The sequence below is a fragment of the Schistocerca americana genome, chromosome 2 (genome assembly GCF_021461395.2).
Source record: "Schistocerca americana isolate TAMUIC-IGC-003095 chromosome 2, iqSchAmer2.1, whole genome shotgun sequence".
Lineage (NCBI taxonomy): Eukaryota > Metazoa > Arthropoda > Insecta > Orthoptera > Acrididae > Schistocerca > Schistocerca americana.
The window spans coordinates 477,208,056-477,221,714 of record NC_060120.1 but is presented as its reverse complement, the minus strand read 5'-3'; the positions used below and the strand labels follow the sequence as shown (position 1 = coordinate 477,221,714).

The following is a 13,659-nucleotide window of genomic DNA, read 5'->3' as shown; positions in this document are numbered from 1 at the left end:
TCGATTCCAAGAAACGACTGAAATATTTCAGAGACAATGAAAGTTGCGAGCTCTATCTTCTTATCTCGTGTTTTCTACTGAAAATCTCGTGCTTGTACTGTTTCTTGTTAACTTTACTATTACAGAGATCTCCAAAACTATATTTTTTTTATTGATCCTGTGCGCAACAAATAACTTACTTGGTCTTTCTGCTGCTACTGCTTGATCTGCTACATTCCATTATTTAACAAAAACATAAAAAAAACCTATTATTCGTGCTGAGTGCAATGCATGTTCTGTATGGCGGCTCCTGCTGTTGCTGCGGCTGCTGCTGCTTACTACAACTACATATAATTCAAGAGAAAGGATTTGGTCAAATCGGAACTCGATAAATGATAACCCAAACAAAAAACTATATCCTGAAAGCGATTCTTTCTCACTCAATTAACAAAACGCTAGAAGCTCTTTGAACAATCGATTCGTTTGTAAATCTGCCTCTGTGGCATTAAAGCACTATTAGAAATTAACCAAACTCTTGAGACAGACTGAAATACTTCTCAATTGAATACATAGTGAAACAATTCCCTGACAATTACAAAAGAAATCAATGACAAAAATCAATACTTAATCTAACAATGGTTTCCCCTTAAGAATTCAACTCCTATCATTATCAAAATTACCGTCTGCTGCTACGCACATGCACAAACCCTTTTCTTTAAATTAATAAGCGCGCTGCAAATTATAAAAAATATCAACTAAATACCAAATCCTGTGTCGCTGCTGGCGGACACGGCAGTACGGCAGCTCGGGGACGACCCCTCGCCCAACACACGTGCGCACCACAGCAGGCATGCTCCTACACTGGCTTCCAAACTGCCACTAGTTAATCCGTGCGCTGCGACGCGCGACAACAATATCTTAGATTCCAGAGCTTGTGTATGCGCGCTGTAGCCAACCTTTACATGCTAAGAGAGTATTGCCAACTCTCATAAACCCCAACCTCATTTCTGAAAATTTTGTGGGGTGATTCTTGCCTAACATATTGGCAAGGAACGAACAGTAATTTTTTTTTTTTTTTTACAAAACGACGAAAAAATTAGGCAAGAGAAAAATGTTAAAATTTTATACAAAATGGCAGAAATGTTGCTTTCCTAATTGATTGGAAAGGAGAAAACATGGCTCCTTTTACAAAAATAATATGAAAATGTTGCTAGCCTAGTATGTATGTAATAAGAAAATGTCAAATGAAATATAACAAGTTTCTTACATAAGTAGATAAAAAAGATCATATAAGTTTTAACAGATGTGTAACAGTAACTACTTAAGCATGGAATAGTCTTCAATAAGCTAATATAACCTAATAACCAGTAAAAAATAATATTTTATTTTCTGCATTTGGGCACTTACGTTTCCATGACATTAATCAGTAGTGGTCTGACTACATGATACTGTATGTTTTTATGCTCGCAGTTCCCTCTGGTCAAAAGAAACCAGGTCTACATGTTTTAAGTGCAGAGAACTAAGGGACATCATATCCACTGACAACCACACTAATGTTCCAACATCAGTTAATTTACGGTGTAGGTAGACTCAGGGACTTCATATCCACTGACAACCACACCTGAAGTCAAATTTTCCTCTGGTGAGACAGTTTGACAACGTAGGCAGACTCAGGAACCTTGTGTCCACTGACAACCACAGGTCACTGCGTTATTGCATAAGTACCTCCTCAAACGTATGTAGTATTTCTGTATGCTGGAAACGTCATATTTTATAGAAAATAGATTCTCCCTTTAAAACACGATATCTCTAACCTAATTACAGAAATTAAGCAAGGAATAATGTTATATCATATAAACAGGCATGTGAGCTCTGAGATCATTTAAATGTTTTCTTTAACTCTATTGCCACAGCAAATACAGATTTGTGGCATATATCTCAAGTCATGAATAATGTGAGGCTCACCACACGGTGGCAAAGTCAATTTTCTTTAAATTTCTCGCCACAGCAATCCCAGATTTGTGGCACGTATTTTTCAATTCAGTCATAATATGAGGCTCACCACACAGTGGCAAGTTAATTTTCTTATGATTAGTTTGGCCAATAACAATGGCAAAGTTTTGATTGTGACCACGAATCATTACAAATGTGGCACCACACAAAAAATATCATTTTCATTTCAAGGCATAAATCCTGTGCCATCGAACTCTAATTACCTACTATTTTTACATTACTAGTGATTCTGAAAAAGAAAGTTACAATATTTGTTACAATAATTATGTGCATTTTGGTTATAAAATATTTAAATAATCCTACAAATAGAAAAGTAATTCCATAGTGATGCTATTATATATAATAAAAGTTACAGAATCATTTAGAAAAAGTCTAGCCAACGGCTCGCCAAATCAATTCATGAATATGTACATAATTCAGTGAATAATTATGTGACTATGCATCAGAATTTTTACACTCTAATTACTAAGTTATACCAAATTTATAATTATTAGTCTGTAATGACTGTCAATATTTCTGATGTCAAACGTCAATGTCTGTGGTATAGTGTCTCAATCGTTTTTATATGGAGTCCTCATTGTCTCTGTTTGGAGGCCTCTCTAGTCTTCGTATGAATCTGTGTGGCCATACCTTGGACCGTCACAAAGAACAAGAATAAGAAACAACCTACAAAGTACATAATAAAAAAATTATTTACAAAATACAACACACAAAACCCCTCCATCTGTCCAGTAGAAACTGAAAGAAATGGTTTATTCATTAAGGTGACAAGAAATAAATTTTGACATGACAAGAGAAAAATTATCACCTTCCAATTAACCTCGTGCTGGAATCGGCACTGCATCACTAAATTACAATCATGAAATAGAAAAACACAAGATAAATATTAAATTGACTTATACTACACTATTATTTATTCAGTCATAAAATATGGCAGATACTCTCGCCTCTTGGCGTAAGAGTCATTTCGCTCTGGAAAGAGAAAAGAAATCGTTTAATGCACGACATAATTATCTAGGTCATAGCTCGGTGTTTTTGTCACGGCCGACTGTTTCTGGAACGTCTTTCTTCTCGCGACCCTTAACGGTAAGCGTGCTACGCTCCGATCTGAAAATATCGTCTACTACACAAAATGACGTCACGTTAAGTGCTTTCGTTTCTGCAATGGAGAAAACTTCCGTTGCGATCATGTTTCCTGTAAGAAATGCAATAAAGTCAACCTTAACAACAATAAGAAGAGAAACAACAGTATCATTCTTACCATTCCACAATTTCACAGAGCAAATATATATATATATTCTTGGCACTCATTCATCACATAATTCAACACTTTGCTGTGTATTTGTATCAGAACCCCTTTCGTGACTCATAGCCATGTCTTAACTTTACTGTGACTTAGATTTTAAGTAAGTGTGTACTCTACCTTAGCATTGCTGTGACTTAAATTTTACACAAATGTGTATAATCTATATCTTCCTTCATAGAATACCTTTGTGGGTTTCTGCGTTTAGAAGTGTATCTTTCTTGCCTTCTCTTGTTTTATAAATGTCTGCAAAGTGCTCCCTCATTGTGTCACACTACTCATGAGTGGTCCATAAATCCTAATACGCCTTACCTGGCAAACTAATAAACACGAAAAATCCACATTAATCATCACTCTTCAAACTACCTCATAAATCAGAACAAGTGTCAGTTCGAAGGTTTCGTAATTATACTATTACCCATCAAATATACCTTCTCAATTTAGAGCCACTTATACACTATATTTTACCGGAAGATAACGTCAAGAGTTTCTGTTATTTCATGTTATTTCTCCCTAAAAACGTACATAGTTATTTCTTGCCCTTTCCTTCAAATAAGTCACGAAAATTTCATTCTTTCAGTGAACAATCGCAAGATGCCAGCAGCTGGCATAATCCTCTCGTCAGAAATGTCCTTTGCAAAGTTCTCATTCTCTCAAGCAATACAAATCATTCATAATCATTCGTTCTTGGTCTTTCACACAGGGTAGATTGATAGTAAAAGATTAATAGATAAACAGGTTAGTCAAAGATTATGAAACAGTACTGAAAACTAAAATCGGAAGAATATACTGTAACGGTTGGGGCACCTATGCTTGCCAAACATATATTTACTAAAGATCAGTAAACCCCCTAGGGTCTTATTCCTTGAAAATTGTAATGTGTGATAAATGATGAAGACCTCGCGATTTGTGTGTTCGTATAGTCTCAAGTTCCACAGCGTTTGTGTGTGCAATGCGTCGTATACGGAAGGGTCCTTCATACACCAAGAAAAACTTCCTACTTAAATATTTTCCCTTATGAGATAGTCGATGTGAGCTAAGCAATACTTTTTTGACCTACCTGTAAATTCTTGACGTTGACTCGTGGATTATGCAGCTTCTTTCTTCTGTCTGCAGCTTTCTTGATCTTCTGCAATGCTATACTACCACTATATGGTGTTTTTGCAATAGTTCATCTAGTGTCTGTGGTCTATCGGTTTCAGGTTGGATTACTGAGTTAATTTGTCTGGAATCAAGAACCAGTCTAATGGAATTATCCCTTTTCTTAACCACGTGTAATGGGGCTGTTATATGAACCCACAGCAGGTTCGATGATTCCCTGCTCTAACATGGATTGTATTTCCTGTTTGACTTTGTCTCTGTATGTCAGTGGGATGACGTATGGTGGTACAAAAAATTTATTATGTTCCTTGACCTTGAATTCATAAAGAAATTTACTTATTGTTCCTGTCTTGTGAGAAAAAACTTCACAATTTGTTTGTAATATTTCAAATAACTCATCAGTACCTGCATTAGGATCTACTTCGTCTCGGTAAACTTTCCTTTTAGTTAATTGTTCTGTACTAATGGGTTGTTCTGTTTCACAGTAAAACGTAGTGATGTTATCTGTGCAACTATTAGACAAATTCATTGATTGTTTTGCCTGAAGTGGAAAGAGAAAATGCAGGTAAGTCACTTCCTCATGCTCCTTTGTTAACCATCCTTGAAATTTAAGCCTAACTAGCATTTGATTTACTCGTAACATGACTTCAGCATTACAAAAGTTTAACATTGCTGTATATTCACGTAGGAATTCCACACCCAAAATCATTTCTGTTGATAAAAGTGGGACTACTAAGAAATTTGCAGAAAACTCGTGTCCTTGAGACCTGAAAACTAAAGAAATCTGATTGCGTACGTCTACACTCTTTCCTTGAATGACTCCCTTTAATTTGGTCTTTAATAATAGCAAGGTTGACAAACAGATGCCTGTTCACACTTCTTAAACATTGTCTCGCTAATTACATTCACAGGGCTGCCAGAATCAAGTACAGCTGAAAGTAGAATATTTCCTACCGAGATTTTTATAATTGGATGAGCATACATAATTTCACTGTTATCATTTTCTTGTAATAATGTGTCTCTAAAGTCGTCCAGTCCAACAAAGTTAACATAATTTGTGTGTCGGCTTTCCGCCGCTACAAACGGTTCGTTTGTAGTCCTTGTTGCTAGTCATTGTTGTGCCGACTCGTATTGCCGCGAATTATTGCTTGGGTTGGGTGGTCTGATTTCTACATTGTCCCCACACTCTAAATTGGAATTTCTGCGATCCTGTCAATTTTGATTTTTCCCCTCATCATAACAGTTTTGGTTCTCATAATTGTTATGACCGTAATTATCACGTGGGCTCGATGCTCTGTATTCTGCATGAGCACCGCGTTCCGAATTGTAATTTGCGTGTCCGCGCCGATTTCGGTTGGCTCTACCGCGACCATTCCTTCTAAAATACACTCCTGGAAATGGAAAAAAGAACACATTGACACCGGTGTGTCAGACCCACCATACTTGCTCCGGACACTGCGAGAGGGCTGTACAAGCAATGATCACACGCACGGCACAGCGGACACACCAGGACCCGCGGTGTTGGCCGTCGAATGGCGCTAGCTGCGCAGCATTTGTGCACCGCCGCCGTCAGTGTCAGCCAGTTTGCCGTGGCATACGGAGCTCCATCGCAGTCTTTAACACCGGTAGCATGCCGCGACAGCGTGGACGTGAACCGTATGTGCAGTTGACGGACTTTGAGCGAGGGCGTATAGTGGGCATGCGGGAGGCCGGGTGGACGTACCGCCGAATTGCTCAACACGTGGGGCGTGAGGTCTCCATAGTACATCGATGTTGTCGCCAGTGGTCGGCGGAAGGTGCACGTGCCCGTCGACCTGGGACCGGACCGCAGCGACGCACGGATGCACGCCAAGACCGTAGGATCCTACGCAGTGCCGTAGGGGACCGCACCGCCACTTCCCAGCAAATTAGGGACACTGTTGCTCCTGGGGTATCGGCGAGGACCATTCGCAACCGTCTCCATGAAGCTGGGCTACGGTCCCGCACACCGTTAGGCCGTCTTCCGCTCACGCCCCAACATCGTGCAGCCCGCCTCCAGTGGTGTCGCGACAGGCGTGAATGGAGGGACGAATGGAGACGTGTCGTCTTCAGCGATGAGAGTCGCTTCTGCCTTGGTGCCAATGATGGTCGTATGCGTGTTTGGCGCCGTGCAGGTGAGCGCCACAATCAGGACTGCATACGACCGAGGCACACAGGGCCAACACCCGGCATCATGGTGTGGGGAGCGATCTCCTACACTGGCCGTACACCACTGGTGATCGTCGAGGGGACACTGAATAGTGCACGGTACATCCAAACCGTCATCGAACCCATAGTTCTACCATTCCTAGACCGGCAAGGGAACTTGCTGTTCCAATAGGACAATGGACGTCCGCATGTATCCCGTGCCACCCAACGTGCTCTCGAAGGTGTAAGTCAACTACCCTGGCCAGCAAGATCTCCGGATCTGTCCCCCATTGAGTATGTTTGGGACTGGATGAAGCGTCGTCTCACGCGGTCTGCACGTCCAGCACGAACGCTGGTCCAACTGAGGCGCCAGGTGGAAATGGCATGGCAAGCCGTTCCACAGGACTACATCCAGCATCTCTACGATCGTCTCCATGGGAGAATAGCAGCCTGCATTGCTGCGAAAGGTGGATATACACTGTACTAGTGCCGACATTGTGCATGCTCTGTTGCCTGTGTCTATGTGCCTGTGGTTCTGTTAGTGTGATCATGTGATGTATCTGACCCCAGGAACGTGTCAATAAAGTTTCCCCTTCCTGGGACAATGAATTCACGGTGTTCTTATTTCAATTTCCAGGAGTGTAATTTTCATTTCCATAATGCCTTTGCTCTCGCTGTCCGCGATCTCTATTACTGTACTGAGAGTTCCTATGATCATAAAAATCATTTCACTGGCGTCTATGATCCGTGTTATACGGTTGATGCCGCATATCACGCTTATCTTCTTCCGCCCTGTACGCGTGAGGTTCGTCCGAGTTCCATATGCGTTTACGGTCACGCCGCGGATTATTATTTTCCCAATACTGATTATTATTATCTCTCTGTGTGTTTTCATAGTTGTCAAATTCTAATTCTTGCAAAAGAGCTTGGAATACCTCTGAGTCATCTTTGCACCTACCTGCCAAAATTATGTGGCGTAATCTGATCGGCAGTTTTGTCAAACAGATACGAATTAATTCCGACTGACTGTACGGATTCGTTCATGCGCATCATGTTTCCAAAATATTGCAATGGAATTGAAAATTTCGGCTGTTCATAACTTTGCATCATAATGATGTAATATTTTACACGATCTTGTGTAGTCTTTGACCAGTAAGCAGATAAGAATGGTGATAAAAATCACCATATGTGTGACATTCACGTACTATTGAGTGCATTCTTGTTGCAAGATCTCCTTCAAGATAACTGCAAATGAATTCCAGTTTGGGCCAATTGTCCATGTTGGTGGTAAAGAATAGTCAAATTATTGTAACCACTCTCGAGGGTTGATTTCGTGACTAGCAATCAAAAAAATTTTAAATTTCCTAACTGTGAGAAAATGCTTATAGTCAAACTCGTCATTTTTCTTAGCGAATGAGTTTTCTTTTACAGCATGACTCACGTTTCCTTCATTAAGTCCCGCAAACGTGTCATATCCACGAGAAAAGTCGTCGGCATTTCCATAATTAATGCGCTCATTGTCGTTACCAATTTTATAATTATCGGATCTACCCGTGTCACTGATACGATCGATCTTTTCTTTGATGCTGGCAAGCTGTTCCTGTATATTTTTCACGTCACGTATGTTTTGCTGATTAATTGTCATCTGCACTTGTTTAAAAAGTTGCAGAGACTGAAATTCTTCAGTATCCGCGATCGGCACCGGCTGAGTGTCATCTGACCTCGTATCCTACTCGCTACTTAGTTCCGTCAATTTCATGGATAATTCATCTACCTGTTTAGCTACTGTCGTTAATTGAGTTTCTATCTTTGAAAGTTCATTGGTGGTCTGTAATTGCAATGACTCAACATTTTTCGCTAATTCCTCTACTTGCAGTTCTTGTTGTGACGTCTGTCGTTTCACTTCAACAATATCAACATTTTGTACGTGATCAAGGCGGGATACAAGATTATTAATATCTGATTTGAATTCTTCACATAGCTGACTTTTCAACTGACTGGTCATTTCTTCAAATTTACTATTTAAATTGTCATTCACCTCACCCTGAAACAATGTGAGATTCTCGTTAATTTCGTTCTGAAGCAATTTGAAATTCTTTGCATTATTGTCATTAAATTCAGTGAGTTTACTCTTAAATTCAGTGAGTTTACTCTCCTGTCTGTCATTAAATTCAGTGAGTTTACTCAGCAATAATTGTAAAACATCATTATTGGGGGCAGGGAGTACAACGTTACTCTTCTCTGTTAAAGCAGAAGCAGTACCTGCATTTCCACTAACAGAAGGAAAGGCAAAATTACTCCGCTCTATCGGAGTGGCAACCAGACCTGAATTTCCACCAAAAGTGGGGAAAACAAAATTACTCTGCACTTTTGAGGCGGAAGCAACGTTGGTATTTCTCATAATGCGTTCTGTTTGCGTCACTGTATTGTCATGTCCTAAGTTGCGTGTAGCACACAGTTGTTCATCACACATTGTTGGCAAATGACCGCCTACATTCCGATTCTCCGCAGTATTGTTAGAAAATTCCCGGATCTCAATATTCTCAAAACAATTTTCCACTCTCTGTTCCGAATTTTCGGAAACTGCGTTTGAAACTGCTCCTACATTCATGTTCGCAACCGTATCTATGTTCGGGTTTGCAGTAGCAACTGCATTATTTTCCATTTCCTTTTGTGCTCGCGTCCTCATTGTCGCAATACGAACGAAAACATGTCACTAAAATACACCACTATCCTAAAAATTCCACTGTTCAATTAACTATTACACGATGCACCAACAAATTCAAAGACAAAACTGCTGAAATAAAATTTTGTGTTAATGCAAAGCAGTGGGCAAGCGATCAAAATGCTGTGCCTCCACTAATGATTACTGTTATGTAAGCTTCCAGTTGGCGGTAGAAAGACGAAGCATATCTAACTACGACTCATCCAAAAAAAAGTATCCTGGCAGGGTAGCCAGGTGAAAGTCGCGAGCTCTATCTTCTTATCTCGTGTTTTCTACTGAAAATCTCGTGCTTGTACTCTTGTTAACTTTACTATTACAGAGATCTCCAAAACTATATTTTTTTTATTGATCCTGTGCGCAACAAATAACTTACTTGGTCTTTCTGCTGCTACTGCTTGATCTGCTACATTCCATTATTTAACAAAAACATAAAAAAAAACCTATTATTCGTGCTGAGTGCAATGCATGTTCTGTATGGCGGCTCCTGCTGTTGCTGCGGCTGCTGCTGCTTACTACAACTACATATAATTCAAGAGAAAGGATTTGGTCAAATCGGAACTCGATAAATGATAACCCAAACAAAAAACTATATCCTGAAAGCGATTCTTTCTCACTCAATTAACAAAACGCTAGAAGCTCTTTGAACAATCGATTCGTTTGTAAATCTGCCTCTGTGGCATTAAAGCACTATTAGAAATTAACCAAACTCTTGAGACAGACTGAAATACTTCTCAATTGAATACATAGTGAAACAATTCCCTGACAATTACAAAAGAAATCAATGACAAAAATCAATACTTAATCTAACAATGGTTCCCCCTTAAGAATTCAACTCCTATCATTATCAAAATTACCGTCTGCTGCTACGCACATACACAAACCCTTTTCTTTAAATTAATAAGCGCGCTGCAAATTATAAAAAATATCAACTAAATACCAAATCCTGTGTCGCTGCTGGCGGACACGGCAGCACGGCAGCTCGGGGACGACCCCTCGCCCAACACACGTGCGCACCACAGCAGGCATGCTCCTACACTGGCTTCAAAACTGCCACTAGTTAATCCATGCACTGCGAGGCGCGACAACAATATCTTAGATTCCAGAGCTTGTGTACGCGCGCTGTAGCCAACCTTTACATGCTAAGAGAGTATTGCCAACTCTCAACAACTGCATGTAATGACTCGTATGTGTGAGGCTCAGTACCACCTATGTACGCTCTGCAGTGACATTGGAGGTACGCAATTCGAAGCCTGTTTGTAATGTAGACAGCATGATGTGCTGTTCATGTTAGATTTATTGACATAATGTGGAACACACACCCTTCTCTGATTTCTGCACTCTCCAGCGCTAAATTCAGGAGCATAAAACCTGTTGCCCAGTTGGTTGTCTAATGGTAATCAACGTACATGTCCCTTGCTAGTCATAGATGTAATTTTCATAATTTTCTGTGTAGAGATGATGGCAAGAGGCGTCTAAATATCTAAAGGAATAATAAACAAGTGAATGCATAAACCTGTTTCTATCTTATTAAAAGTAACAGCCCTGAAATTGTAGTCATGGGCGGAATACACAAACGAAACAAAATCGCAACACCAGGAGGGAGTTGTGCCATATAAATGAAAACTGGTAGACGTACTTCTACTACTGGAAGATGATGTCCATTCAGATTTCGTGCCAGGCACATAAGAGCGGCGCTAGTAGCATCACTATGAGGATTCAAATCAAGTTCGCTTCAAATACACGCTGTAACGGTCGTGAGCTTTTTAGCTAGCTTTGATATCGCATGTGGTGAATTGATATGACTCAACAAGACAAGACGCCATTGTCGACACCTCACTGAGTTCGAATTAGGCAGTGTAATACATTACTGGCCATTAAAATTGCTACACCAAGAAGAAATGCAGATGATAAACGGGTATTCATTGGACAAATATATTATACTAGAACTGACATGTGATTACATTTTCACGCAATTTGGGTGCATAGATCCTGAGAAATCGGTACCCAGAACAACCACCTCTGGCCGTAATAACGACCTTGATACGCCTGGGCATTGAGTCAAACAGAGCTTGGATGGCGTGTACAGGTACAGCTGCCCATGCACCTTCAACACGATACCACAGTTCAACAAGAGTAGTGACTGGCGTATTGTGACGAGCCAGTTGCTCGGCCACCGTTGACCAGACGTTTTCAATTGGTGAGAGATCGGGAGAACGTGCTGGCCAGGGCAGCAGTCGAACATTTTCTGTATCCAGAAAGGCCCGTACAGGACCTGCAACACGCGGTCGTGCATTATCCTGCTGAAATGTAGGGTTTCGCAGGGACCGAATGAAGGGTAGAGCCACGGGTCGTAACACATCTGAAATGTAACGGCCACTGTTCGAAGTGCCGTCAATGCGAAAAAGAGGTGACCGAGACGTGTAACCAATGGCACCCCATACCATCACGCCGGGTGTTACGGCAGTATGGCGATAACGAATAGACGCACCCAATATGCGTTCACCGCGATGTCGCCAAACACGGATGCTACCATCATGATGCTGTAAACAGAACATGGATTCATCAAAAAAAAAGACGTTTTGGCATTCGTGCACCCAGGTTCGTGGTTGGGTACACCACCGCAGGAGATCATGTCTGTGATGCAGCGTCAAGGGTAACTGCAGCCATGGTCTCCGAGCTGATAGTCCATACTGCTTCAAACGTCGTCGAACTGTTCGTGCAGATGGTTGTTGTCTTGCAAACGTCCCTATCTGTTGACTCAGGGATCGAGACGTGACTGCACGATCCGTTACAGCCATGCGGATAAGATGCCTGTCATATCGACTGCTAATGATATGAAGCCGTGCACGGCGTTCCGTATTACCCTCCTGAATCCACCGATTCCATATTCTGCTAACAGGCATTGGACCTCGACCAACGCGAGCAGCAATGTTGCGATACGATAAACCACAATCGCGATAAGCTACAATCCGACCTTTATCAATGTCGGAAACGCGATGGTACGCATTTCTCCTCCTTACACGAGGCATCACAACATCGTTTCACCAGGCAACGCCGGTCAACTGCTGTTTGTGTATGAGAAATCGGTTGGCATCTTTCCTCATGTCAGCACGTTGTAGGTGTCGCCATCGGCGCCAACCTTGTGTGAATGCTCTGAAAAGCTAATCATTTGCATATCACAGCATCTTCTTCCTGTCGGCTAAATTTAGCGTCTGTAGCACGTCATCTTCGTGGTGTAGCAATTTTAATGGCCAGTAGTGCAGGACAACCAGAAGGTGCTCTTTCTTGTGCGATATTGCAGAAAGGCTTGGAACGAATTAAACCGCTGTATATGACTGTTGGGAGCGGTGGTCATGACAGTTTACAGTACGGTCGCAAGAAGACGTGCTGCTACCGAGAAGGATGACCATCGTATTCGCCGTATGGTTCTAGTGCATCACAATGCATCTGCAGCAGCAATCTGAGCAGCTGTTGGTACCACAGTGACACAACGAACTGTTACAAATCGGTTACTTCAAGGACAGCTCCTGGCCTGAAGCGTGTAGCGTGCATTCCACTGTCCCCAAACCAGGTCCATTTGCGACTTTGAGGCCAGGGTATAGGTCTGTTGTGTTTTCTGATGAAAGCCAGTTCTGCCTCGGTGCCAGTGATGGCCGTGTGTTGGTTATGAGGAGGACAATAGGGGTTTGAGAACCAATCTGTCTGCATGCTAGAGACACAGGACCTGCACCTGCCTAGGGTTCCATTTCGTATGGCAGCAGGAGCACTCTTGTGTTTGTCCCACGCGCCGTGACTGCAAATTTCTACGTCAATCTGGTGATTCGACGTGTGGTGGTGCCATTCATGAACATAATGCCAAGCGTATTTTCCAACAGGATGATGCTCGCACACATACCTCCGTTGTAACCCAACATGTTCTACGAAGTGTCGATATGTTGCCTTGCCCTACTCGATCACCAGATCTTCAGAATGGCTCTGAGCACTATGGGACTTAACATCTTAGGTCATCAGTCTCCTAGAACTTAGAACTACTTAAACATTAGTAACCTAAGGACATCACCCACATCCATGCTCGAGGCAGGACTCGAACCTGTGAACGTAACGGTCGCGCGGTTCCAGACTGAAGCGCCTAGAACCGCTCGGCCACACTGGCCGGCAATCACCAGATCTGTCTCCAGTTCCTATGCTTATACACTACTTAACCTAAATTTTCCTAAGGACAAACACACACACCCATGCCCGAGGTAGGACTCGAACCTCTGCTGGGACCAGCCGCACAGTCCATGACTGCAGCGCCAGAGACTGCTCGGCTAATCCCGCGCGGCTGCACTCAACGTTCTGGAGGTTACCCCAGTTGTTAATGTACTAGCAT

At 41.9% G+C, this 13,659-nt stretch overlaps 1 protein-coding gene across 1 annotated transcript in view; it reads left to right on the top strand.

Annotated features, from left to right (window-relative positions):
- LOC124595347 (nose resistant to fluoxetine protein 6-like) overlaps nucleotides 1–13,659 on the top strand; it is a 367,206-nt gene that overhangs the window by 175,603 nt on the left and 177,944 nt on the right. The gene's annotated exons all lie outside the window — the stretch shown is intronic.